At 38.5% G+C, this 26,541-nt stretch overlaps 1 protein-coding gene and 1 non-coding gene across 4 annotated transcripts in view; both read right to left on the minus strand.

Annotated features, from left to right (window-relative positions):
- Positions 1–26,541, minus strand: part of VPS13B (vacuolar protein sorting 13 homolog B) — a 731,003-nt gene that overhangs the window by 484,670 nt on the left and 219,792 nt on the right. The gene's annotated exons all lie outside the window — the stretch shown is intronic.
- On the minus strand, positions 22,978–23,107 carry LOC142449636 (small nucleolar RNA SNORA44). The gene has a single exon (XR_012784763.1). It is a non-coding gene; the product is annotated as a small nucleolar RNA SNORA44 (small nucleolar RNA).

Raw genomic sequence — 26,541 nt, forward strand, 5'->3', positions numbered from 1 at the left:
TATGTTCTGCACATATAATTACTAATATGTTTATTGTTTTGTTGTTACTGTTCATTTATCTTGTTTTAGACCTGGCTCTTTAGAGGTCTCCCTGCATCTATGTGGCTTAATAATTTTCAGTCACTGATTTGAGCAGAACTATTTCAGGCCCATTCAGACACCATGAGTCAGATTTTACCAAGCAATTGTGCCAGTTGATAAATTCACTAAGATATGCAGCAATTTTTTCAGTTGTTCGGGATTTCAAATTTTGCCAAGTTCCCTTGGATTTCCTAAGTGCTTGCACAGTTTATCAGGAGTCCAAGAATGTGTGGGGAGTTTATTATCTAAGTCCTTCTGCGATGACCTCATTTCCAAAATCTCCCTGTTAAGAAGTTCTACTTATTCTGCCAACTATCCTGAAACAAGTCTACAACTGTAGCAGGTAAAACTCAGGAGGTTTTGTGGCCAGAGCTAAGGGCACAAGAATGCTTCCAGACAAGAAGATCACATCTCGTTGTTACCAAATGCAGTAATGGTTTTTCACAAATAAACACTTCTAAGTTCTTTCATACAATTTGGTAATTTTCCAATGCTTAAAATGGTTGCTTTAGCTATGTCTGTCCAGTTTTAGACTTCTCTTCTATTGTGTAAAATTGCCATACCACCTCATAATACTATATCACAAGTAGATTCTATTTCAACAATATTTCACCATTATATTTTATCAGTCAACATATTTACTAAATTATATTTATAGGTACAAAACTATAGACAACTTTGGGAATACATAAAACAGACTATTTGCAGGAAGAGAACTAAAGGATGTACTGGCTTAAATGCCAAGCAAGTTTAGCAACGCAAAGGGCAGTACGTATGTTTTACAGGAAAAATGGAGGGTGCTCAAAGATAGAAAAAGTCATTTATGTGAATGTCAGTTAAGAGAACACATAGTCCTTCTTATAAAACTGTCATCTTTGAAATCCAAACAGAAAATTGCTTGGAAAATGAAAAATGTCCTATAAGTCAGCACATCTGTCTTCAGTGTTTACAGCTATTACGGGAGTATTATTCTTAAAACAAGCTGAGTGAATACTACATGAATTAACTTTTAATCTTAAAATAAAAGCATTACTAGATGAATTTTAGATGTAAAGTTACATTAAAAAATCTTTCCCACTTTTGATATTAGCATTCTGAATTGAGATGATAGTTTTACAGCCCAATGTATACCTGACTGCAGAGGAAAAGTACTCTGCCTTACCTAAAAGCTCAGTGTTTCTACCACTATCAGTACCCAGAGATCCATATCTAAAGTATCTTAAAAAAGAAATGCTTAGAAATCTAAATAATAAAAGGAGTCCATCACCCTTTCCTTAAAATCCTATCATGGCTCCTCTCTGGGACAGCTGGACAGAGGTGGCAGTAAACTACTTTCTAAGACATTCTGCCTGGGAGCCGGATTATCTGTATTGTTGGTTAAAGATCAGAAAGAATTCAAAGGAGGTTTAATCTATAAGGGGAAGCTATAAATGGATTTCGGGCTGTCACTGCCGTCCATAGCCTTTTACAAATTGGGCTGCTCCGAATTTAAGCTCTAACACAGACCCGTGGACTAAAATGAGGCAGCCAGGTTCTGTGGAGATCGATCCTTTTAGACGCCACTGCAGTGGCTAAACTCTGGCCTGTCGCTATGATGTGAATCAACTCAACAGCGGGTATGGTATGATTATGTATGCATGTGAATAATTGCTCAGAATACATCTTCTGTTCAAATGTTAAAAACAAACAGACAAAAAGTCCTATCTAGAAACTATTTCTATACTAGGTATAGGAGGGACAATAACACAACACCTGTAAGTAGACATGGGTTTGACAGAGGGTACTTGTATGGGGAAACAAATACATCCATGAACATAGTCAACCACACAGAGGGCAGAGTTAGGAAGGCTTCTTCAACATAACTAATAAATTGCTGGGCTTAGGGACTCGGGAACATAGCCTCAGGAAGCATCAAGGTCTATTGGCACAACAGACGTCTCAAAGACTATGTTCTCAAACTCCGACTTAGGCAAACCGCAAACGGGATCTGAAAAGCTGGCGAGTGGCCTAAGGCGCATCTAACACCCAGGTCTATATGCTCCTGTCTAGTCTTTCCCCAAATCAGTATGCACTCTGTAATTTATAACAAGTGAAAATGGCAGTTCCACCATCCTCAAGATCTTGTTCTTCTTAAATGTTCTTTGAGTTTGGGGAGTAAAAAACCGAAAGGGCCAAGAGCAGGGCTGCAGGGAGCGGCTGGGTAGTGTCCCAATGAAGTTCTCCTAGGACGGCCCTTACTCTCACTGAAGAATGAGCAGGTGCACTATCGTGGTGGGGAAATAAAGTCCTCAGCGCACTTTTCCTGCCAGTTTTCTCATCAAGGCATTTTTTAAGTTTCTTACATCTCCACAATAAGTCATGATCATGCTGTGTCCTTCGAGAAAACCTATTAAGATTTCCCTTTGGGAACCCCCAAAACACAATGGCCACAACCTTTCGAGTGAACCTCGATGTTTGAATCTGACTGCCCAGGAGATCCCCTCATAAGCCACTCTTATTGATCTGACCCGTTGTCTTGTGGGAACCACAGAATCGCTGAAACAAGTGTAGGAGTGAGATAAATTATCTGCAGCCAGCCACTGATAGCTTGTACATGTGTAATCTGGAACCCTTGTAGCAATACTTTCTAATGTACCTTCATATTTTTCAACTTACCCTCATATATACACACATGCATACATCATATGCACAGTCATTGACACACAAATACAAAAACTAAGAGGTATTCTTATCTGTGTGTGCATGTATACTATGACTCATTTGATAATAAGTAGGGGACATGGTGCCTATTTATCTCCAAATTTGTCCATGTGTATTTACTAGGAACATTGGAATTCTCTTAGGTAAACGTGTTTTGAACTTAGTTCGTTGCTAAGATTGCTTGGTGAACAGTTTTTCTAATCTGTTAATATTGAAAGCTCTATGATTTTTAAAAAAAGGCTTTCTGAATGTCTTTTGATATTCCTGGAAAGAAGGGATATTTCCATTACAAATAGAGAGAAAATGCAACATCACCAAAAAGAAGTACTTCTCGGTCTATTTCTTTCAAAACATGTGATTTTCATTATTGAAAACTTTACAGTTCTTGCCAGTAGTTACAAAAGAGAGTCAAATTTCATTTAATTTACAAAGTTCTCCAGTCCCAGGTGAATAATGATCAATGCCCACAAACTCTGACAAAGCAAACCAATTCATCCTCTCCCCCTCGCCCTCACTCCCTCCCCCCTGGTATGCAAAACCAAGCCAGGGGAAGACCAATGCACAAATGTTTAACTTCCAAAACAGTGACAAGTACTATGGTACCTGGAAAGATAGAATAAATTCTTCACAAGAATCGCAACAGGGTTAGTCTGAATGTAGGAAACTCCGGTTGTCATTTTGTTCCATTTTAAAGATGAAAGGGTTCTGTATCTGGCCAAGTCAGTAGCAGGGGCTAATTCAACAGACCTCCCAAGTGAAACATCCAAAACCAGAGGGTAAATGGGAACTGAAAGAAGAAAGGTACATCAAGGGATGCGCCACACTAGAAACCCAGCAAAAGGCTGTGTGCCCAGCGACAGGAGAAATAAATGAGGGACGCTTTACAACTATCCAATCGTCTTGCCTTCTTGGAACTTTCAGAACATGGCAAAGTGAGGAAAACCTAGGGAAGTTCAGAGAAACAATTAATAGAAGAAACAGCTGAGTACAGGCAGCCAGGGCGACTAGAGTTCTCAAAGAACAGAGACAAAGAGGAGACAGTTGCAGGGAGAGAGAACTTTGTAGAACTTCAAGTGTCCTCAAGTATTCTACAAAGGAAAGAACAGATTCAACAGACAAAGGTAAGCATATGAGAAAGCAACCCAATAAAGCACACACAAAGATTTGGAGGAAATGTTGGGCACTAACATAGAACAGGGAGTAACACCTGCTCCCAGCAGCCATACTGGAGAACAATCGTAATTCACAGGGCCGGGTACAGTACCAAGAAGAGTCTGATAAAGGTAGAAAACAATTAAGCCTATATGGAAACACTGTTCTGGTTTCGCCTAAATGAATTTTGGAAGAAAGACCCAAAGAAATTTTTTTTCCAAGTAAGTTGGGTTAATCTTTTTTAAAAAAATGTTTTAAAAGGTGTTGAAAACCTTTTTTAGGAGTACAAAATAGGCACCAAACAAAAACATAAAATTCAAGAAGTCTGAAATTGAATGAAAAATGACCATACATACAAAGAAGCATGGGAAAAAAAACATAAAAGTGAATAAAAATCAACTAATACAGACACAAAACAATGCAAATGTTAGAATTACCAGGTGAGGATGTTACACCGTTTATTACAATTATATTCCATATAGCCAAGAAAGTTAAGTATAAACTTGAAAGATGTGTTTTAAAAAATGGTATCAGACTTCTAGCACTAAATCTACACTGTATGTGATAAAAGATATATTACTGGGAGAGCGATTAAAATGTTGGAGAATAAAATGCCAGTGAGTTTATAGATATAAAATGAGAAATTATCTAAACTGAGCCACAGAGAGAAAATGGAAATGTGTGCTCTGACACTTATGCCAATTTTATTTTTCCCCCTTAGAAATTATTAACTCCACTAATAAAATTATTTAAGAAATGATAGTCCATCAATGCTAATCCCATTTATGAAAGGCTGATACTGAATTTTATAGGCACAGATGGCCAAGTAGTATACCCAGAGACTACTTATAGATTTCAAATCAAAAAAATGTTTCCAAAAGTAACAATATAATGGAGATACTTGGCTATAAACACCTTTGTTGAAAACTTAATCTTCGCATTATGAACGTCCATGGAGACGTGTGTTTTGATGCCATACATCACCTCTATTCTTACCAGGAGATCAAAAACTTACCACCATGGAGTCAATACTGTCTCATAAACCTGACAGGGCAAAGGACAATTGCTCCTCTGGGTTTCCGAGACTGTAAATCTTTATGGTAGTAGAAAGCCTCATCTTTCTCCTGTAGAGCAGCTCAGAGTTTTGAATTGCTTGCCTGGTGGTTAGCAGCCCAACACATAGCCCATGATGCCAGCAAGGCTTCTTTTTACCAGGAAAGGGTAAGCAGCGGTTCTCAACTTGGGGGTTGCGGCCCCTCTGGGGGGTGGAACGACCCTTTCACAGGGGTTGCCCAATTCATAACAGTAGCAAAATGACAGTGATGAAGTAGCAACGAAAATAATTTTATGGTTGGGGGTCACCACAACATGAAGAACTATGTTAAAGGTTCACGGCATTAGGAAGGTTGATAACCACTGGGTTAAGGGTAGAGAGGGAGAGAGGGAGAAAAAGAGAGGGAGGAGAGAGTGAGCGAGCACTAGAGCTTTGCAGAAATATCCATGTGTGTTGTTTGTAGTCCACGCCTCCAAGGAAACTCCCTTGGCATCCATCATATCACTAAATGAAGGATAATTACATAATACTGAGAATTATGGCCTGGCCAGACTGACACATGATATCAGCTATCACTATGATCTCATTTAGTTTCATAATTATAATATGTCTATTATTTTTGAATTGATTGATCTAAAGCAGACCTTTCTCTTTAACTCTAATCTCATTTCACCAACTTGACACCTTGACTGGGTTGTCCAATTGACATCTCAAGCTTATATCCATAATGAGTTTTTACTTTGACCTCAGTGAGATAGATTGGCACAATAGCTGCAACCAACCAGTGGTCAAAACCAATCATCAGTACGACAGTCCAGGGATGGGTAATGTTTTTCTCTCTTAAAGGTAATGCTACTGTAAGTGAGAGCAGAGGAGACAGCAACTAACAACAGGAACAACATCTGGAATTTCATTCCAGAAATATAATACATATATCAGCGACAATTTACATTGATGTTGTTAGGTGCCATTGAAGTGCATTTCCCTCAAAGTGACCCTCCAATGTACAGCTAAAAGAAACACTGTCCTGGGGCAATACAGAATAAACTGGGAGTTTAATTTCTGTAATAACAATGTAATTCAAAAATTATTTTTAAATGGAAGACTCAGTATCTCTATTATTATTATCACTATGTAAAATACATAATGTCTTTCATGACACAAATGAATTGAAGAAATCCTTCACATTCATCCATCTTCACTAACTTTGATTTTTTTATTATAATGAACCCACAATCCAGACTTTAACAGATTTTGCTTTTATGACAAAATGGAAACATTAAAAAATATTCTAAGGTAGAATGGCATTAAGAAACCAACTGTTCAAGATATGAAAGTATAAAAGGAAACTGGTTTGGTTTAAAGAATCTATTGTATAATAATCTTACCTAATTTAGAGAGAAAACAACGTAATATCTACTGAGGTAGTTTCATATGTCTTTCTGGACATCATTCTGGACTTTCAACGTTACTTAGGTACATATCCCTATGAATTTGAATCCTTAAATCATAAAGTCAGTGTTATATCTAAGACTTGAAATACTAAAAAAAAGCTTTCAGCATTATAGTAAGCATTCGACAGTTGAGCGCTGTGCAACAACCAGAATTTGCACACACTTTGGGAATCTCACTACCACAGTGAGGTCTTCCGTATCTACCTTTTCATTACAGACTGTCTGCTAACTACACAGGTGGAAGAGCGGGCAATAAGAGTCAAGGAGACGACGAAGCAGGCACCACAAGGTGGTGCTAATACCCTCTCATAACTGGCTGGGCTGGCAAGACCACTGCCGCAATGCTTCAGATGTGGCTTACAGTAAGCCTTCAAGCCACAGGGTGGATACCAACAGTCTTTGCACTAAGAGAAAAAATTAAAATATGTACAATTTTGAAAAGTTTCAATTGCTGTAGAAAAACAACTTATATTTATAATCCTTGCCAGTATTAAACTTCAGTATGCATCAACATTCTTCTCATATGGTTACAATGTCAAGTATAAAACTCTGTAAGCAAATGACTTTATACTACTGTCAGATGAAATGATCGATTTATACTCAACGAATAAATCATAATGCACAGGTCAATTTCTTTATAACAGCATTGCTTATGAGAAAACTGTACAAGTGACAAGTGACTATAAAAGAATCTGATATTTTAAAACCAACACTGATATTTCCAAAATAATCTCCCAATCACTCAGTCATATATTTTACTCATAACTCATACATATTTACTCTTCTGAATATAAAAGACTACTAAAATGTAGGATCATGTTTCCTCTAAAGGTACTAAACCAAATGAAGTCATTTTTACACATCTTTCCTTGTGTTGCTTCAATTCAGTATGTCACACAGACACTGGATGGATGGATGGATGGATGGATGGATGGATGGATGGATGGATGGATGGATGGATGGACGGATAGACAAATGGAAGGAAAGAAAAGAAAGAAGACAGAAAGCCTGGTGGTGCAATAGATTACACATTGGTCTGCTAACTGGAAAGTTACCAGTTTGAAACCAACAGCCGCTCCATAGGACAAAGACTTTCTACTCCCATACAAAACCCACAGTTTTACTCATCCTGTCGGGTCATAGGAGTCAGAATTGACTGGATAGCAATGAGCAGTGAATTGGATCCTGAAAAACAGAGATCTTATAACTATTAATGTTGAAGATTGAATTCAAGTCAAAATGATGTGGCTACAGACTCCACCTTAGTCACATTAAAACACTGCCACTCATAAAGTACACAGTTGTTTCCTTTTACAGAGATTAAAATAAATGGTTATTTAAAAACAAAACTTTCATTCAGTGTCTAAAATAAAAATGCTAATAAGTTGCATTCCTAAAGAACCCCAAGGTTTCAAACATTAATTTGCTAGATATTATTGTTAAACAGTATTAAAAGTATTTTGTATAGTACTTTTAGAGACTCTCAGAAATACTTAGCTTCGCTTAGACCTGAGAATAACCTTAGGAGACATGACATCACAGAACAAGAGTCACAAGGGAATATTGAAAAAGTCTAAATTATATTGTACACCTGGAAAAGCTAACATTCAAAGCCAGTTTTCAAGACCTCAAATCAAAAATTTGTTTTCATTTACTTAGGCTTCTATTTCCAATGCAGCAAAAATGGCAGTCCAAGAGCAAAGCTTCTAAAAATGATGAACGTTTATTACCTAGACACACTGATACACATTGGTAGCAATCCTGAAAGAGCAACGGTTCATTCATTCATCCCACAGATACCGCTGAAACAGTATTCTCTTGTTCTTAGGTGCTACTGAGTAGGCTTGGACCCACAGTGACTCGATGCACAACAGAACGAAATATTGCCATGTCCTGTGCCACCCTCAAAATTTTTCCAATGCCTGAGCCCACTGATGGAGCCATGGCATTAATCCATCTCTTTGAGAGCCTTCCTCTATTTCACTGCCCTTCCACTTTATTGATCAGGATGTCCTTCTCTAGCCCCTGGTCTTTCCTGTCAACAGTCTGTGTTGGACCAGGTTGACTAGAAAAACAAATCAAGAGACACTCATATATGTTTAACAGAGAGCTTTGTAACAAAAAGTAATCACATAGCAAGCAAACATCCCAGCCCAGGCCAGATCAAGTCCTTAAGCCCAATACTAGTCCACAAGTCCCTCCTTCAGACTCATACAGTCACATGCAAGATGCAAAATACAGGAAGAATGCAGGCCAGTTGGTACAAAGTCTTGTGGACGCAACAGCAGTGGAAGCATCTCGGAGCTTACAGGTCTGACGGGCTTAGCAACAGGAAGATGCAGGCAGAGGGCGAGGGGAGGTGCCCAGGAAGGTCCCACAAGGAGGCACTCATCAGGCTGTGACTTGATGGACAGGTGGAACACCAACCCCTATACTATTGTATATCTTCAAGTTGACATGAAAATATGTAATTACCACAATGTCCAAAGTATGTAAGATGAAGTCTGGGCCATTTTTGTCTCTAAGGGGCTCTCTGGTTGTTCTTCTTCCAATCCAGATCAGTTTGTCCTCTTAGAAGGCCATGGCAGATTCGATATTCTTTCCCAGCACCTCAGTTCACATGCACAGATTCTTCTACAGTCTTCCTTGTTCACTGTCCAGCTTTCGCATGCGTTCGATGCACTGGAGAATCTAACGTGGCCTGGGTCAGGCCCACTTTGGTCCTCAAAGTAACAGCCTTACTCTTCAACACTCTAAAGAGGTCTGTGCAGCAGGTTTACCTAATTAAACACCTCTTTGGATCTCTTGACTACAGCTTCCAAGAACATTGTTTGTGGATCCAAGTAAGGCAAAGTAATTGACAGCTTCCACCCTTCCTCCATTTAGTATGTTGTTTCTTGGTCCAGTTGTGAGGATTTGGATCATCCTTACACTGAGTTGTAGTCCACACTGAAGGCAGCAATCCTTGATCTTCATCAGCAAGTGCTTCAAGTCCTTCTTATTTTCAGAAAGCAAGGTTGTCTTCTGCATATTTCAGGTAGTCAATAAGCCTTCCTCTAAATCTGATGCCACCTGTTTTTTCATATAAGCCAGCTGCTAGGATTTGCTCAGCATACAGATTGAACAAGTATGGTGAGATGATACAATCCTGACACACACCTAACCTTTCCTGATCTGAAACCATGCAGTGTTCCCTTGTTCTGTTCTCACAACTGCCTTTTGATTCACGTACAAGTTCCAGAGCACAATAAAGTATTCTGGAATTCCCATTCTTCTCAAGGGTATCTACTGTTTATTATGGTCCACAGCCAAATGTCTTTGCATAGTCAATGAGACACAAGTAAAGATCTTTCTGGTATTCTCTGCTTTGAGCCAAGATCCATCTGACGGCAGCAACAATAACCCTTAGTCCCTGTCCTCTACTGAAACCAGCCTCCCGGCTGATCTCAAGGAAAGCGCATCAAGCCTACTGTCTGCTCCTGTAATTACTGACCAAAAAACCCCACTTCCATCAAGTCAATTCTGACTTGGAGTCAGCCTTGGTGATGACAAAATATATTACAAGGTCAACAGTTCAAAATCCTAGGCCGATCACTGAGAGAAAAAGGAGGTTTTCTGCTCCCATATTTAGAGCTTCAAAAACCTATGGAACAGTTCTACACTGTTCAAAAAGAACCCTGAGATTTAGAATCAACATAATGGTGGTAGGAACTGGGTATTCCAGGCACACAGGAGCCCTGGTGGCATACTGGTTAAACCTTCAACAAGGTCAGGGAGTTTGTGCAGACTAACCATTCCACGGGAGAAAGATATTGCAGTCAGTTTTCATATAGATTGACAGAACTGGAAACCCCAAGGAGAAGTCTACTCTTACCTACAGTGTCCTCTGAGTCAGAATCAATGCCGTAGCTTGGCTTGGAATTTCTACATACTAAGGATATCAAAGTTAACCGAAAGTTAAGCATCCAAGTAAACACACATGCAGAAAAGGAACAAGTAAGAGAATTATAATAGGAGTGATAGCAAAGGGAATGACAAAGTTGCTCCTTAATCTTGGATGGTTTTGAAGATCTGTCTCTGACATTTAAGCTAACAAGGAGACATCCAAGTGCAAAGAAATTAGACAACCATTCCAGCTAGAACAACAGCCCTAAATAGGAACATGTTTGGAATAAGGGCAGTACAGACAGACCCAGTGGAAACGGGACAGGGTCAAAGATTAAATCAGATACCTAATTTTCAAAGTTTAAAAAGTAATTAATTTCCTATTCTTGATGTGAAAAAAAGAGGGTCATCATCAGAGTAAATTTACATGAAAGGGGGAGAGAAAGCAAAAACTGCCCTGAGCGTTCTGTAAAAAGTACAAGAGAGTAAGTGTGGAAGCTGAGATGCTGACTGCAGGAAAAGCAGCCCACCACTACTTCAATCTAAGCCAATGCAACTTACCTGAGGGAAATTACACTCCCGAATCAATTAGCAGCAGTGGATGGACAATTCTGACTGAAATCCACATTCCTGCTCAGGGGCTCAATTCTAGAATAGCTGTAAGCCGGCCTCTACCATAGCTCACTTTCCAACACTCTTACTCCTCCAACTAAGTGTTCCCCGCATCTTGTTCCTTTTTCCTTTTACTCTGCTTAGGCTAAAATTCTACCTTGAACTTGAACAGTCAAGCGTTGGGGACTACTAAACTTTCCTGATACGTTAAGAAATTGTCATCCTGAATTCAACCAAACCCAAAGCTCTCCCGTGAATGCTGACTCAGTGACTATGCACAGGATTGCCCAAACTTTGCAAATCTTTATGGAAGCAGACAGCCTCATCTTCGTCCTGCAGAGCGGCCAGTGGGTTTGAATCAGCAACCATGAGATCAGCAGCTCAAAACTTACAAGGTAGCAGCACCAGAACTGCTTTTAATTCTAGGCAAAGCTACTACAATGGCATCTCCACCAATAAACAGAACATATTTCTGAATTCTGGAATCTGTCTACATAAAAAATTCTAGAGATTACCTACAACGTAACAGAAAACATTTTTAGTATAAATTTTCTAAATGGAGGCATATTTCTATGCATTTAAAACATACTATTTGAAGACATTCAAATTATTTGCATTCCTAAAACTATCTATGGAAAATTAAAACCATACTCAGAAATCAGATGGAAAAAAATCCCATTTTAGTTTAGATTTCTTTTATTTGTGTCCTGGGCTATTTCTTGTGTATATTTTAGAAAACACAAACTTTGCAATACAAAAGGGGGTGGGGGAGACTTGTAGTGCAAGCTCACAGTGCTTATTTTCTCCAGGTTTCTAAGTTCAATTATTAAGAGCCAAAATGATCATTCATTTCTCGAGTTAAATTGATTCCCAATACTATCCAACACACTGTGTCTCCCCTCAGCACAATTCATCATAGCTATGGCAGGTTGTAAAGTTAGGGAGAAAAACTGAGTCAGCGTGATTTGAGTCATGCCTCCTTTGCTCACTGAAACAAGGTCATATAGCAGGAATTCCATTAATCAAAAGTCTGATAATTCTGGAAATCAATACTATCATATTTAATCAAACAGAAATTACATACCCATATACTATAACATTTTGTAGAATGGAAGAAACAATCACATAAAATCACAGATAGACTATAAAAGCAAAGTTCTTGTTTTCTATTCACTGTTTATACTGCCAGGGGCCCTGTGGCTTAGTGGAGTATGAGCTGGACTGAGAACTACAGGGTCAGTAACTCAAACCCACCAGGCACTCACTGGGAGAAGGATGAGGCTTTCTGCTCCCATAAAGATGTAGAGCCTCAGAAACCCACAGGGAGGACCTGATCTGCCCTACAGGGTCGCTGTAAGTTGGAATCAACTCAAGGGCAATGTGTGTTTGTTTGATTTTCACTGCTATAAATCAAGGGGCATCCTTCATCAAGGACATGGAATCCAGGACTTATTTGAAAATATGTTGAGTTTATTTCAAATATTTTGAAGGATAAAAAAGAAGAAAATAGCTTCAGTTCAAGCAAATGGAATGACAAGAAACAGACCCAGGAATGCCCAGTGCCCTTATAAAAAGAAGGATTATTACGCATTCTACATTTTAAAAAGAAATTCATCTGTAATCAAAAGTAGCAAAAAACCTATATAACAGGGCTGAGCAGCTACTCTATGCTTTTTTTAAAAGCACATTTATAGAGAAAATAAATATTTAAACAAATGATAAAACAATATTGCTGGTTAAAGAAAAAAGAGTTATACTTGTAATGCATAATAATGTGTATGTTCTGAGAGAAGTACCATTTGATCTAGAAAATTCTGTATTTTCCAAACTAGAAAGAGATTCCTGCAGGAAGAGTAAGAAGAGAATGTGCCGAGATACCGAGTCCTGGAAACGTGTGTACACGTTGTTCATCAAAGAGAAAAGCAAGGAGCACGGCGCAGTCAGAGAGGACGGTGAAGAGGTGCTGACCAACTAAGATTTCAACTCAAATCCTGTGCACAACAGGGACCCACGGAAGGTTTCCACACCAGGGACTGAGGAACCTGTTTAGAAAAAGGCAGCAAAGTGAACGGGGTGGGTGAAATGAAGATAGAAATATGCTAAAAGGACATAAATACAGACAACAATCATAATAAATGAGTGCATAAAATATGCCTGCACTGAATGACAAGTAGCCTTATCTTAGAATAACTGCCTCCATTCAAAAATCTAACAGTATAAATTACTTCTTAAGTTACTAAAAAGCATGGAAGGAAGGTCTCTCTGAGAAAAGCCAAGAATGGAAATTCTGTGTTTTATTTTATATTTATATTACCATAGTTAATTTCTATAGGAAACCAGAAATGCTTTCATAATTTAATTTTAAAATAAACTAAAATGGTATCTTCTTGAGGGGAAACAGAACTAATAAATACCTACAATCCATTTAAAAGTAACTAATTCTTAAAAGAAGGTTAATATTATGCTTTCCTTATAAAATAACTTCTACCACCATATATAATAATTTTATTTGGGAAAAGTTCCCCAAATGATTTCACTTTGCAGCCAATCTAACTCTCCGTACCCACTATGCAAATTAGAAACCTAGGGGTTATCCTTGAAGTTTCACTGATCAAATTATCATTACTAAACAATCCTCAAATTTGTCTACACTGACCATCACTATGCACATCAAACTCCGATTCACATCTCATAAAAACAATAACAATAACCTCCCCACTGGTCTGCCAGCATCTACTCCTATTTCTACACCCCCCAACAAACCAGTTCTCTACACTGCAACCAAAATGATATTTTCAAGACACACTGACCCTCATCCACAATGCCACTGTCCCCTTTTCCCTCCTGTGTTTAGAAAACATGATTTTTTTTAAAAAAAACTGAGTGTTTCCATTTTTTTTAAATCATTTTACTGGGGGCTTGTATAACTCATCACAATCCATACATCCATCCATTGTGTCGAGCACATGTGTCCATTTGTTGCCATCATCACTCTGTAAACATTTGCTTTCTCCTTGAGCCCTAGGTATTAGCTCATTTTTCCCCTTCCTCCCCGCGCCCCTCCTCCTTCATGAACCCTTGATAATTTATAAATTATTATTACTTTGTCATATCGTATACTGTCCAATGTCTCCCTTCACCCATTTTTCTGTTTTATGTCCACTACGGAGGAGGGTCAGACTGTATGTAGATTCCTGTAATCGATTCACCCTTTCTACTCTACCCTCCCTCCACCCTCCCAGTGTTGCCACTCCTAAAGGGATCATCTGTCCTAGATTCCCTGTGTTTCCAGTTCCTATCGGTATCAATGTACATCTTCTGGCCTAGCCGGATTTGTAAGGTAGAACTGGGATCATGATAGTGGGGTGGGAGGAAGTATTTAAGAACTAGAGGAAAGTTGCATGTTTCATCGTTGCTACACTGCACCCTGACTGGCTCGCCTCCTCCCCGCAACCCTTCTGTAAGGGGTGTCCAATTGCCTACAGATGGGCTTTGGGTCCCCAATCTGCACACCCCCTCATTGACAATGATATGATTTTTTGTTCTTTGATTCCTGAGACCTGATCCCTTCAACACCACATGATCACACAGGCTGGTGAGCTTCTTCCTCGTGGGCTTTGTTGCTTCTCAGCAAGATGGCCGTTTGTTTACTTTCAAGCCTTTAAGACCTGTATCTTTTGATAGCCTGGCACCATCAGCTTTCTTCACCACACTTGTTTATGCATCCATCTGTCTTCAGCGATAGTGTCAGGAGGGTGGGCATCATGGAATGCCAGTTTAATAGAACAAAGTGTTCTTGCATTGAGGGAGTACTTGAGTGGAAGCCCAATGGCCATCTGCTACATGATTCTTTACACAGAACACAAGTGCCCCAGCAGGGTGTGGCACCTACCGCTGTTCTCCCCAGCTTCCTCTGGCACTCCACTCCCAGGGCTTCCCACTGACCACGTGACTTATCACCCCACATTCTGTCTGAGAGTTCCTACAGAAGGTTTTTCGCCTAGTTAAATCCTATACTACTAATTCCTGACTACGACCCTAACGCTACCTCTTCAAGAAAGCTTTCTCTTACTAGCAAAGCAAACCCCTCCTTTGTTCAGTATCATACCATGTGTACCTCCAGTTCATAAACTAGGAGATTAAGTGCTTTAAAATATGTTTTTGTTTTATTTACCATCTATTGTAAGTTTACCACACGAACAAAAGTATATTACACAAATAAATGACTGAAGGGTCAAAGAAATACTGCAGGCAATACAGCATGTTAAAACAATCTATAGAATATTAAAATATTTTCTACTTCCCTTCTACCAGTGGAAATAAAATTGTTAATATTTGGTTGTGTATCTTGCAAGCTTGTATCTAAAGTTATAATCAAGTATATCACTCTACAATAATGTATTTACAAAAATACAATTTCAGATGGCCAGCTTTAGCAAAGAGAAATACAGGATGTCCCTAAAAATTCAAATTTCACACATATATTTTCAATGATAAGTATGTTCCAAGAGTATTTGTTGCTTATCTAAAATTCATATTTAATTGAGAATCCAATATTTTATCTGGCAACATGAATCATATAACACATATGCTCTCTAATATACTTTTCCCTATTACAGAGGCTGGATTTTGTGCCAAGCACATTCCAATGAGACACTAGTTGTACCTCCAAAAAATAACTACCAGGCTCAGCAGAAAAACATATGTACAACTTCGAAATACAAAATGTCTTACATCCCTTAAAAATAAGCTTCTATTCTTTCTCTGAGGCAAAAATAGGTGATTTGATGTATGAAAAATTAGTAACTTCTGAGAGTTGCAAATTTCTCAAAATAATGTTCAAAGGTGACAATCTGACAGAATGTTTTCAAGCAATGAAAATAAGTGGTTCATGTGCATTTCAAATTTATAATTATGCATTAACATTCTATCATTAAATATAGGAAAAAGAAAATTATATTCTAAAAATAAGTGAAAATTAAAGGCATTTGTCAGGAGGTCCTTTAACATAGCAAATCAGTCAAAGTGATTGTTAAAAGCAATCCATGAAGATAAAAATAAGGCTATTGTTATGTCATTTTAAAGGAATATTTAAAATGTTAATGCCAAGTCTCATTCTCAGATAAAAAACACCTTATTTGACTTTTAGAAGAGAAAGTTGTTTTATATGATTCCACTGGGGAAATAGCATCATCTAATTTATTTCCATGGTGTTTAGCACTGCAGGATAAAACAAATAACTTTTGCATTCATCTGTCGAGTTTATTTTTAAGGCCGCTTTACTTAGCAATCTTGATTTCATCTGTAATCAGAAATGTGATCTGCTAAACATGAGCAAGGAATAGAGTTTATTTTGATAGCAACTCAAAAATATAAAGTGATAAAAATGATCTTAATACCAAATAGAGAAATCTTACAGTAGGCACCAAAGATATTGTGGTTCATGTTTTACAATTTTTACCATAATCAGAGCAACAGAATAAAGAAAATGACAGTAGTTTGGCAGAGAGAAGAGGATCGGTTCAATCAGTCCTTATTTGCTAAAATGAACAAGAGCAATTATGTCATGTCCTAAAATTACATAACTCATAAATCAAGTTTCTTAAAATTTAAAAAGTCCAGAAAAACACTGAAATACCTGCATATATGTCTAGAGGGAAATGTCCAAAATGTTCAGCAGTTTCAGTAATTAAAAAAAGAACAACATCAGAATCACCTGTGAGATTAAGAAAAAAATGAAAAGCACTGTGTTATATCCCTATAATGCAGCAGTTCTCAACCTATGGGTCATGGCCCCTTTGGGGCGTCAAATGACCCTTTCACAGGGGTTACCCGATTCATAACAGTAGCAAAATGACAGTTATGAAGGAGCAACGAAAATAATCTTATGGTTGGGGGGTCACCACAATATGGAGGAACTGCATGAAGGGTCGTGCCTGAGGAAGGTGGAGAACCACTGCTCTAAAACAATACTATAAGCAGTGGAAATAAATGACTCACCACTACATAGCTCTGAGCTAGATATAAAAGGTTGAGTAAGAAAATGCAGTTAGAAAAAAAGAAGATTGCTATACATCTACCTTTTGCTACATACACTTCACACCTCAGTGGTTCACCACAACAGTCATTTAGTTAGCTCATTACTCTGTAGGTCCCTGGATGAGAGGCCCTCCTCATTTGTTTGTTATCAGCTGAGGCTCACTTTTACATCTATAGTCAAATTGGTGGGCTGGTTGGAGGCTCACTTATTCAATGTAGCATCTCATATTCCAACTCGACTTTTTCACACGGGAATCCCATGATTCCAAACACAGAAGAAGTACAAGCAGCAAAATCTAAGTGCTTTCCAAGCTCGGGTTTATGTCATGTTTGCTAATGTCCTTTAGGACACAGCAAGTCACATGTCTAAGCCCAAGGAAAAGGAATAAGAAACAATTCTACTTTTTATATGGGAGGATCTGCTCGCAATGTGACACTGTAAAGGTATCAACTCAGAGAGGGAGGAATTTGCAGATATGTTTATTACCATATACTACAGCACCAGTGACATATGCTGAAATCATACACAATAGTGCTGCATGGTATTACTACTCAGAGACACACATAGAGCTACAAGGAAAAAGCATTATTAAAGACAGGGTTTGAGATAATGATCAACTCTTGATTTACAGAAAGGAAATGAGAATACATTAAAGGAAAGAAGGAACTTCAACAAATTTGCAGTTTTCCATTTTGTTATCCAAATAAAAGATGACTCTTCTTATTAATACTTACATTTAGGATCTCTAGTTGCACAGTTAGAGAAAGACAAAAGGAAATTCTTATAAAAGTCAGGCACTACAAAAAACCCTCAACATATATTACAAACATAGGCTGCAAAATAAAATCTGACATAATTTGTAAAAGCCCAGTGGACTAGAGGATCAAATTTACATTATCTGCATAATCAGAAAAAGCACAAAGACATTACAATATAAAGGAACTGGATTGGTAACAGCTGGCACCTGGTAGAAACAAAAACAAAAACTCTTCAAAAAGATATGATCAACACGAGTCACACAATACCCCTTTAGAGGAAGCATTGTAAAACACTAGCTAACAATTCACAATTACAAAAATAGGAGATCCTAAGTGATTTAGCATCAAAAGAAAAGCAACAGCAGAAACAGACCTCCATGAAATTTAAATAAAAACAATATTAAATGCAGATCATTATATACCATAATACAGCTTAATTGAAGAAATAAAAGATGAAAATTTGTGACAGACCAAAAACACAATCTTTAAAAAGATTAGATATGTGAAAGAGAGTCTAGTAAATAATTTTTATTTTAGTTTTTAAAGGTCACTGAAATGACAAATGTTGAAGATACATAATACCAGATTACAAACAAAAAACTAGTGAATCTGAAACTATACCAGTGAATCTGAAAGCACTCAGAGGTAACAAAGTATAAAAAAGATTAAAATGTGAAAAAGGTACAGCAACAATAAAAGAAAAGGAGAAACAATATTTGAGAAGTAACAGCTGAGAAGTTTCCAGAATGATGAAACATAGGAATGCTCACATCCAAACAGTAACATGGCTTCAAATAATATCCATAAAATGAAAACTAAACCATACAAACTGAGGCTTTTAGCTATGTAAATTAACTGTAAACAGAAAATTTTAAAGTGAGTATATCAGAATATTAACAATAACATACTGGCAATTAGATTGACAACAGACCTCTCAAATAGAAACAAAAACTAATAACCTCACTAGGAATTTTATACCCAAATAAACTCTCACTCAAGTTTGATATAATGATGTGACAACTGAGGCTAAGTGTTGGGCACAACTGGGAGGACATACAAAGTAACAAACTTAAAAAGAAATAGGAACCATGACTACCCTAAAGTTAATCACAGATCTTAAAAAGTAGTTTACATGTTATTAAAAAGGAAGACATTAAATAAAGGGAGGGAAGAAAGGAGGGAGAGACGGGCCTAAATAGTTCTAAATAAAATTCTACAGAAATAAAGAATAGTTCATTACAATTTTTACAAACTTCAAAAAACTAGAGCATTTTTTCTCTCCATTTTATGAGCTAGCAAAAATGTCAATAGCAAGAACACTATAAAACTGAAGCACTACAACTAAAGTTCACTGAAGAAAGCAGAGTAGGAGACATAGTTCAAGCTATGATAGAAAATTAAATCCAGCAACATTTACATGGTGTACACTCTTATTACTACTTAAATAATTGCTAAGGGTTATAAATTTCCTTTTAAGCACTTCTTATAGTCACCTATTATAACTGTTAGTATACACTACTTTCATTAAGTACTATTATTTAAAGATAAAGAACATCACAGCTCTGTTGAGTTTGTAAGAGTAGTTTAAAAATAGAACTATTATGTGATTTAACAATTAAGAAGATGAAATAGGAAGCTAACTGTAGGAGGAAGCTTTTGAAAGTTCATGGAAAAATTAAACTAAAAGATAATGGAATTTTCCCATGAACTTTTTGAAGCTTCTAAAATGCTATCATATTAGTAGATGAGGACTTCAGGAAGAAATCGTTTAGAAAGAAAACGCTTCACCAACAAGGACAGTGCGCATGTTAAAGTCTCTGCTACTGAGCAAAAGGATGGCAGTTCAGGTCCGTTCACACGCACCGAGAAGGTGGGTCTGAAATCTACTTTTGAAAACTCAGCTACTGAAAGCCCTATCATGCTGACTCAATTGTCTGCTGTTATTTTACCCAATTACAGTGATTACAATACTTGGTTTTCTTCTGATCTAACATACCCTCAATCATGAGAGGTACCATTATTTTGTGTGCGTATAAATTGAGAAAACTAAAAGGGTACAATCCTGTGTAAAATGAAAGTGAAATAATACTATTGTTTTAAAAATCTCATGAAGTGACCTTTGGACTTAGTGAAACTCAGAGTCACTGTCATTGCGTTGATTCCAACTCACAGTGACCCAGCAGGACAGAGTGGAACTGCCCTGGTGGGTTCTGAAGCAGTAACTCTTTATGTAAACAGAAAGCTTCGCCTGGCTGGCGAGTTTAAACCACTGGCCTTGTTGTGGTAAGGAGCTCCACATGTAACCCACTAAGCCACCAGGGCGCCTTTGCTAGGTGAAAGGTGGGGTTTAAACTACACTCCAGCACTCCAACAGTATGGCTGCCTGTACCGCACTTCTTGCAAAGTTCTAAGAGTGCACAACAAATAACGTAACTCAAAGTACCTCCAAGTCGATGATGTCTGGGATGACTGGCAGAGCAAATACGAACTCCGTCTGAAAGAACTAGACCTCAACTAGACAAGAATTTGAGACCAAAAGTAATAGGAAGAAGACACTTATTTTAAGGCAATTTCTAATTTAAGAAATGTTCAAATCTAAGGGGTGAGGGTATATATGTTAAGACTGATGAAATATGGTGTAAATTAAGTGAATAAATGACATTTTTAAAACAGAGAAATATATACATGCAATTTAATTATAAAGAGAAATATTTTAATTACTGTAACATATGTTTTAAATCTTGATGATGAATTGTCTCCATAAATTTTTGCCCAATCAACAATTTTGAAATCGATGAATTCTTAACATGCTTCCATGGAGTCTTCTTTTTAAGGAACTTATTTTAAACATATGGCTACAGCAACTTAATTTTATTCCATTTGTTCCTTTCTTTGTAATCAGAGGATTCTACTTTAGAAGACAGAACTCAGGCATTTATGTACATACAATTTTCATTTTATTATACTTCCTATCTGTCATTAATTAGAATTTATCCCATAATAAAAAGATTTTCATTTCTCAAGTTCCTTTTCAACTCCAATAGTATTATCTTAGGTCAAGCAATCTCTTCCTGTTTTGAACAATATTAATTTTACAGACTGATGATCTACTTTGCAAAAACTACTTTGCGGTGTAAAAAAATGTACATGCCAAAAGAAGACAATGTCTTAGCACTTGAAAAGTTTAAACATTATTTAGGGGAAATGATACATATCTCATGCATAAAATACAAATAACTTGTTCATTCAACATACCCTGGGTACCTGGCTGCATAGAGTCCATAGAGTCCCAGTTAAATAGTCAACGAGATAGGATTTTGTGTTGAAAGCACAAATCCACACAAAGGTATGGGAGATCTGCTTCAGGAAGATCAGTCATTAAAACTCTTTGGAGCACAGCTCTATACGGATGGGGTTGAGGTCACCATGAGTCAAAAGTCAATGCAACTCATTAATGGGTTACTGCTGCTAAGTGCCCTGTGTTGTATGAGATCTTTTCAACCAGGTTCCTCCTCTAAACCACAGAGCCCAGAAAATACTCTCCCAAGAACGGTACACACTAACTATTTTACACACCTAGCACAGGCAGGAACTCAGTACAGCGAGGCTAACAGGAAAAGTATTGAACAAGCTTTATAGTTGCTTTTTAGAAGTGGGTGGCAAAAATAAATTTAACAAGAGGACATGGGTAGCAGGAACTCAGGGCACTAACTTACCCATGGGGAAAACAGTTTATGCCTCCACAGGAAAGGAGAGAGGGACCAGATTGCAATCTGCTGTGCCAAGACTTGAAGCAACGAACCGACAGAGAGGTGTGCAGGAACAGCCCCAATCCTAGCTATTGGGACCCCAACCCAGGAGAATGCACTACAGAGAACAGCACTGAAGACAGAGCTCGGAGAAATGGGTGGTTCTGCTCTGAACACATGGGCGCACACTGTAAGGGAAGGAGGGAGAGAGAAAGAGAGTAGACCACACCCTGGCCCACCAAGCCCCAAGGATGACACTCCTGCTTGGAGCAGACAAGGCACAGAGAGGACAGTATGGCTGTACCCACCACAAAGCAAAACGTTCCCTCACTGACCCATAGTGCTATGGGGGCTTGCACTGGGGATACAGTGCAGGGATTGTGCCCAATCTGACACCTCTTCCCGAGGAATCCCAAGGTAGACTTTGGAGGCAGGGCTTAGGACCTCATCAGACTCGATCAGAAAGCATTCATAAAGGTCAACAGACAGATCTGGAACTATTTATAGGCTCTTTTGTTTTGTTTGTTTCATGGCTCTCTATATAAGATAGGCAGGATAAACAATCCCAAGGAGAACACAACAGACTGATGATTCCTGGGGGACATGAGAGAGGGGGAGGTGGGAGAAAGGATGGGAGGAACCAACAACCCAGTGACAAGAGAACAAGTGATCTAAAATCCATGGTGCAGAGGGCGTAGACTGCCTGTTGGGACTTTATCAAGTGCAATGTAACTGAGAGGAATTATTGAAAGCTAAATGAAGGTCAAACATGATAGTGGGACAAGAGGAAAGTAAAGGGAAATAGAGAAAAGAACTAAGAGGCAAAGGACATTTATAGAAGTCTAAATATAGTCACATTATATATTTATATATAAGGATAGGGGCATAGATTTATGCAAATATATTATATGTTCAATATTAAGGTATCAGATGGGCATTGGGCCTCTACTAAAGTACTCCCACAACACAAGAATACTTTGTTCTAATAACCTGGCATTCTGTGATGCTCACCTTCCCTACACGATCACGGAAGACAAAATGAGTGCATAAGCTAATGTGATGAAGAAAACAGATGGTGCCTGGCTATTAGAAGATATAGTGCCTGGGGTCTTAACGATTTGAAGTTAAAAAAGTGGTCATCTAGCAGGGAAGCAACAAAGTCCACATGGAAGAAGTACACTAGCCTATGTGATCATGAAGTGTCAACAGGATCAGGTATCGGGCATCAGAAGACCCAAACAAACAATCATATCTATATGAAAGAAGTGGAGGGGAGGGCAGAATGGAGACACAAAGCTGATCTCTAGACAATTGGACATCCCTTCACAGAAGGGTCACAAGGAAGGGACGAGCCAGCCACGGTGCAGTATACCAACAAAACACACAACATTCCTCTAGTTCTTTTTTTTTTTTTTTAATTGTCCAAATCAATCCAGTACACCCACCTACATGGAAGCTGATGGATGACTGGACTTGTCCAGATCCTGGAGAATTTTATAGGAAAGGCGAGTGGCAGCTACAGATACTTTGCTGACCTGAGCTGTCAAAGTCTCTCCACGTTGCTCTCGCATGCAGTTGGAGATCAGATGGCCACACTAGCCACAGACCTTGGGAACATCATTCCTCTAGTTCTTTAATGCTTCCTCCTTCCCTCCAGAGCATCATGACTCCAGGTCTACCTTACAAATCCTGCTAGACCAGAACAAGTACACGAGTACAGATAAGAGCTCTCGACACACAGAATCCAGGACAGACAAACCCCTCAGAAACAGTAATAGGTGTAGTAATACAATGAGGGTAGGGGGGAAGGTGAGGGGATTAAAGGGAACCAATCATAATAATTGACATATAACCCCTACCAACACACCCGGGGTGACGAACAACAGACATCACACAGTGTAAGATATGAAAATAATAATAATTTGTTATTCATCAAGGGTTCATGAGGGTGGGAGGGTGAGGAGAAAGGAAAAAATGAGGAGCTGATACCAAGGGCTCAAGTAAAAAGCAAATGTTTTGAGAATGATGATGGCAACAAATGTACAATGTGCTTAACACCATGGATGTATGTATGGATTGTGATAAGAATTGTATGAGCCCCCAATAAAATGATTTTTTAAAATGGGTGGCAAGATAAACAAGTACTTAAGCAATCTTAAAGGTACAACTACATATGTGAACATAGCGGGTGACGCTGAAGAGCCATATCCTAAGAGAAACAGATGCAACTATGAATTTCACTGAGATGGTAAAGACCCTAAAAGAAATGCACTGTTTAAAATTCTGAAAATACACACAATTCCTTGCAGTAGAGTCCATTTCCACTCACAGAGATCCTACAGAGCAGAGCAGAACTTCCCTGTAGAACATGCAAGGTTATCATCTTTACGGAAGTGGACTGCCATGATCTTCTCCTGTGTCGCTACCGTGAGTAAAGGAAAAAAGAGCATGTTATTTCCCCCGTGCTATGAAATCTAAAACACTGAAATTATTTATCTGATTGAAAAATCAAGATATGCAAGCACAGTAGGCACCACTCTAAAGCTAAAAAGGATAAATGACCAATGTTTGGTTGGAAGAAATAAATGCTCAATATTAACTATAATAGTTTAAGTCAAAATTATTCTGAGAAATTGTACACACTTAACTTTAATTACTTTCTCATGTTTTATGCCCACGTTTGAGAAAGAATATGATCAATTGAGGAGTTCAAGAGATTACCTACCGCTTTTATCTTTTAGTAAAGCTACTGTTTACCAAGACCTCCCCTAAGAACCATGGTGTACGCACTATGGGATTGCTCATGTCTGTTCGCTCGTATCCCAGCCTGCATTCATTACTTCACCCCATTAACATTCCACGCTGGGAGTCCTTTGCCAGTTTTATGAGGCGAAACCACAGAATGTCAGGTTAACAAAATCCTCACGCAGCAATTTCACCTTTAAAATATTGCCTGTCAAGGACCTGCTTCCAAGAATTCAATAAATCATGAAATCTACAAAGCAGGCTGCAAGGCAAATAAATGCAAAACCTTGTATCAGAGCACAATCAAGAGGAATCATCACCCAGCCTGATTATCTGGCGCTATCTTGGGGATGGGAAGGATGCTTCTGGAAGTGTGATTTCAGGTGGGGCTGGGAGGCTGGCTGTGTGATCAACCCTGGAGAGTTATTCTTAACTAAACAATTACCACCATCTCCAGTCAGTTCAGTAACTGATCTGAGAGTACGGTGGGTACAGTTTGGGAGGCAAAAAATAAGTGAGTTAAATTCATGGCTCTCTGTGTCTTTGAGATGAGCTTTCTCAGTATGAAAACTGAACAAATAATAGGTTCATCATCAGGTCACTCTGAGTTTTAAAGGACGTAAGAAAAATACAGCAAGAACAACGAACGGTCAATAACTGCAGTTTCTTTCCCGCTATCCTTTGTGGAGAAAAAGAATTACCAACTGTAATGAAAGTTCTATAGTGCATTTGTGTCTATGCAACTTGCATTTTATGTGTTTTCCATGTGTCTATTAATCAGAATTTATTCCAAAATAAGCACTTTTTAAGTTTCTCTAGTTACACTTTTTAAGAAGATGAGAGTAAGAGATCTCTTGTTCCCATTATCTGCAGTCATAGAAGCAAGAGAGTTTAAGCGAGTATAAAGAAGGGGGGGGGGGGAGAGTGTGCAGTGCTCAAAGAACCAGGAAGTTCACCCACCAGCCCGCCTCTCCCCTTGCCCTTCAGAGACCAAGAGGATAGACACTAACCACTCTGCCCACACCTACCACGACATTGACTATGACTGTCATTGCTAGTGCTTGGTTCTCCTGTGACAATTGTTGCTCCTTGTCAGGAAACTTGGTCCTAAGCAAGTATAAACAGTCCTGCAGTTACGAGTGAATCTGATCCCAGTTGTGTCTTTATGAATTTACAGGTGAGTCAGAACAGGTGCGTACAACTCTTCTTTAGAGCGGGGGCTGGGTACCTTTTTGGTGAAGGGTTATTTGAATATTTATTACATCCTTGCCGCGCCATTTAGGTGATTCATTTAATTCAGCACCCTAATACAGTGGCTGGAATAGCTTTTCTTTGGTGAGGTGTGCGATGTTAGCTGGTGTGGATGACTTCAAGGCCACACACAGCTCATTAGTTGGATAATCCTCAACACTGTCTCAGAGGAAAAAGAAAAAGACGGTCCAGTCTTTAGAGATGGAACTCTTACATCTCTTTGCAAGTGAAAGTGACGACTGTGAATTCATTGTAAGTAGGTGGTTCTTCAAATTGTTTCAAAGTGTTAAAGGACTGAATTAGGTCCCTCTAAAGCAGGCATTCTCAAACTCCGGCCCGCGGGCCACATGCGGCCCACCGTATCCGCCCCGCCGGCTGTTTTTGCCCAGTTTGTTTTTTCCCTTCAAAATAAGGTATGCGCAGTGTGCATAGGAATTTGTTCTTCTTCTATTTTTGTAACTACAGTCTGGTCCTCCGATGGGTCTGAGGGACAGTGAACTGACCCCCGTTTAAAAGTCTGAGCCCCTGCTCTAAGGAGCTGAGCCACGGTTCTTAGTATTAAATAATTCTCCTCTATTTTGTGATCTGATCTAATTACCCTAAGCATTGTAAATCCTCATGTCTATGATGTCAGAGAGGCAAGACTAGAGGTAATTGTGTTAGCATTAGGTGGTATTTTAAGTCAATAGCCTTTGAGATATTAAAAGAGATTCAACAGAACAGCAGTGATCATTAGGACCAATTATCACCAAGAATGAACAGCCAGCATGGAACATGTCCTTTGGACCCGGGATTCCTCTATTGACAAACTCCTAGACTCAGGAAAAGATTTATGACATGGAATTTCCCCCAAACCAAACAAATAAATCCTTACCCTAAAAGCTGGTAGCCTGAATCCAGACTTCCAGCCTCCCTAAGGGAGAAAATAAAATCTTTATTTGTCAAATCCAATCACTTGTGGTAGATCTGGCATAGCAGCACTAGAGAATTAAGACACAAAGAGAAGGCAAATTTACATAATAGGAGTTGTTCCTAAATCAGGGGGTCTTTCCCGGGGACT

Source organism: Tenrec ecaudatus, chromosome 5 (assembly GCF_050624435.1).
Source record: "Tenrec ecaudatus isolate mTenEca1 chromosome 5, mTenEca1.hap1, whole genome shotgun sequence".
Taxonomy (NCBI): Eukaryota; Metazoa; Chordata; class Mammalia; order Afrosoricida; family Tenrecidae; genus Tenrec; species Tenrec ecaudatus.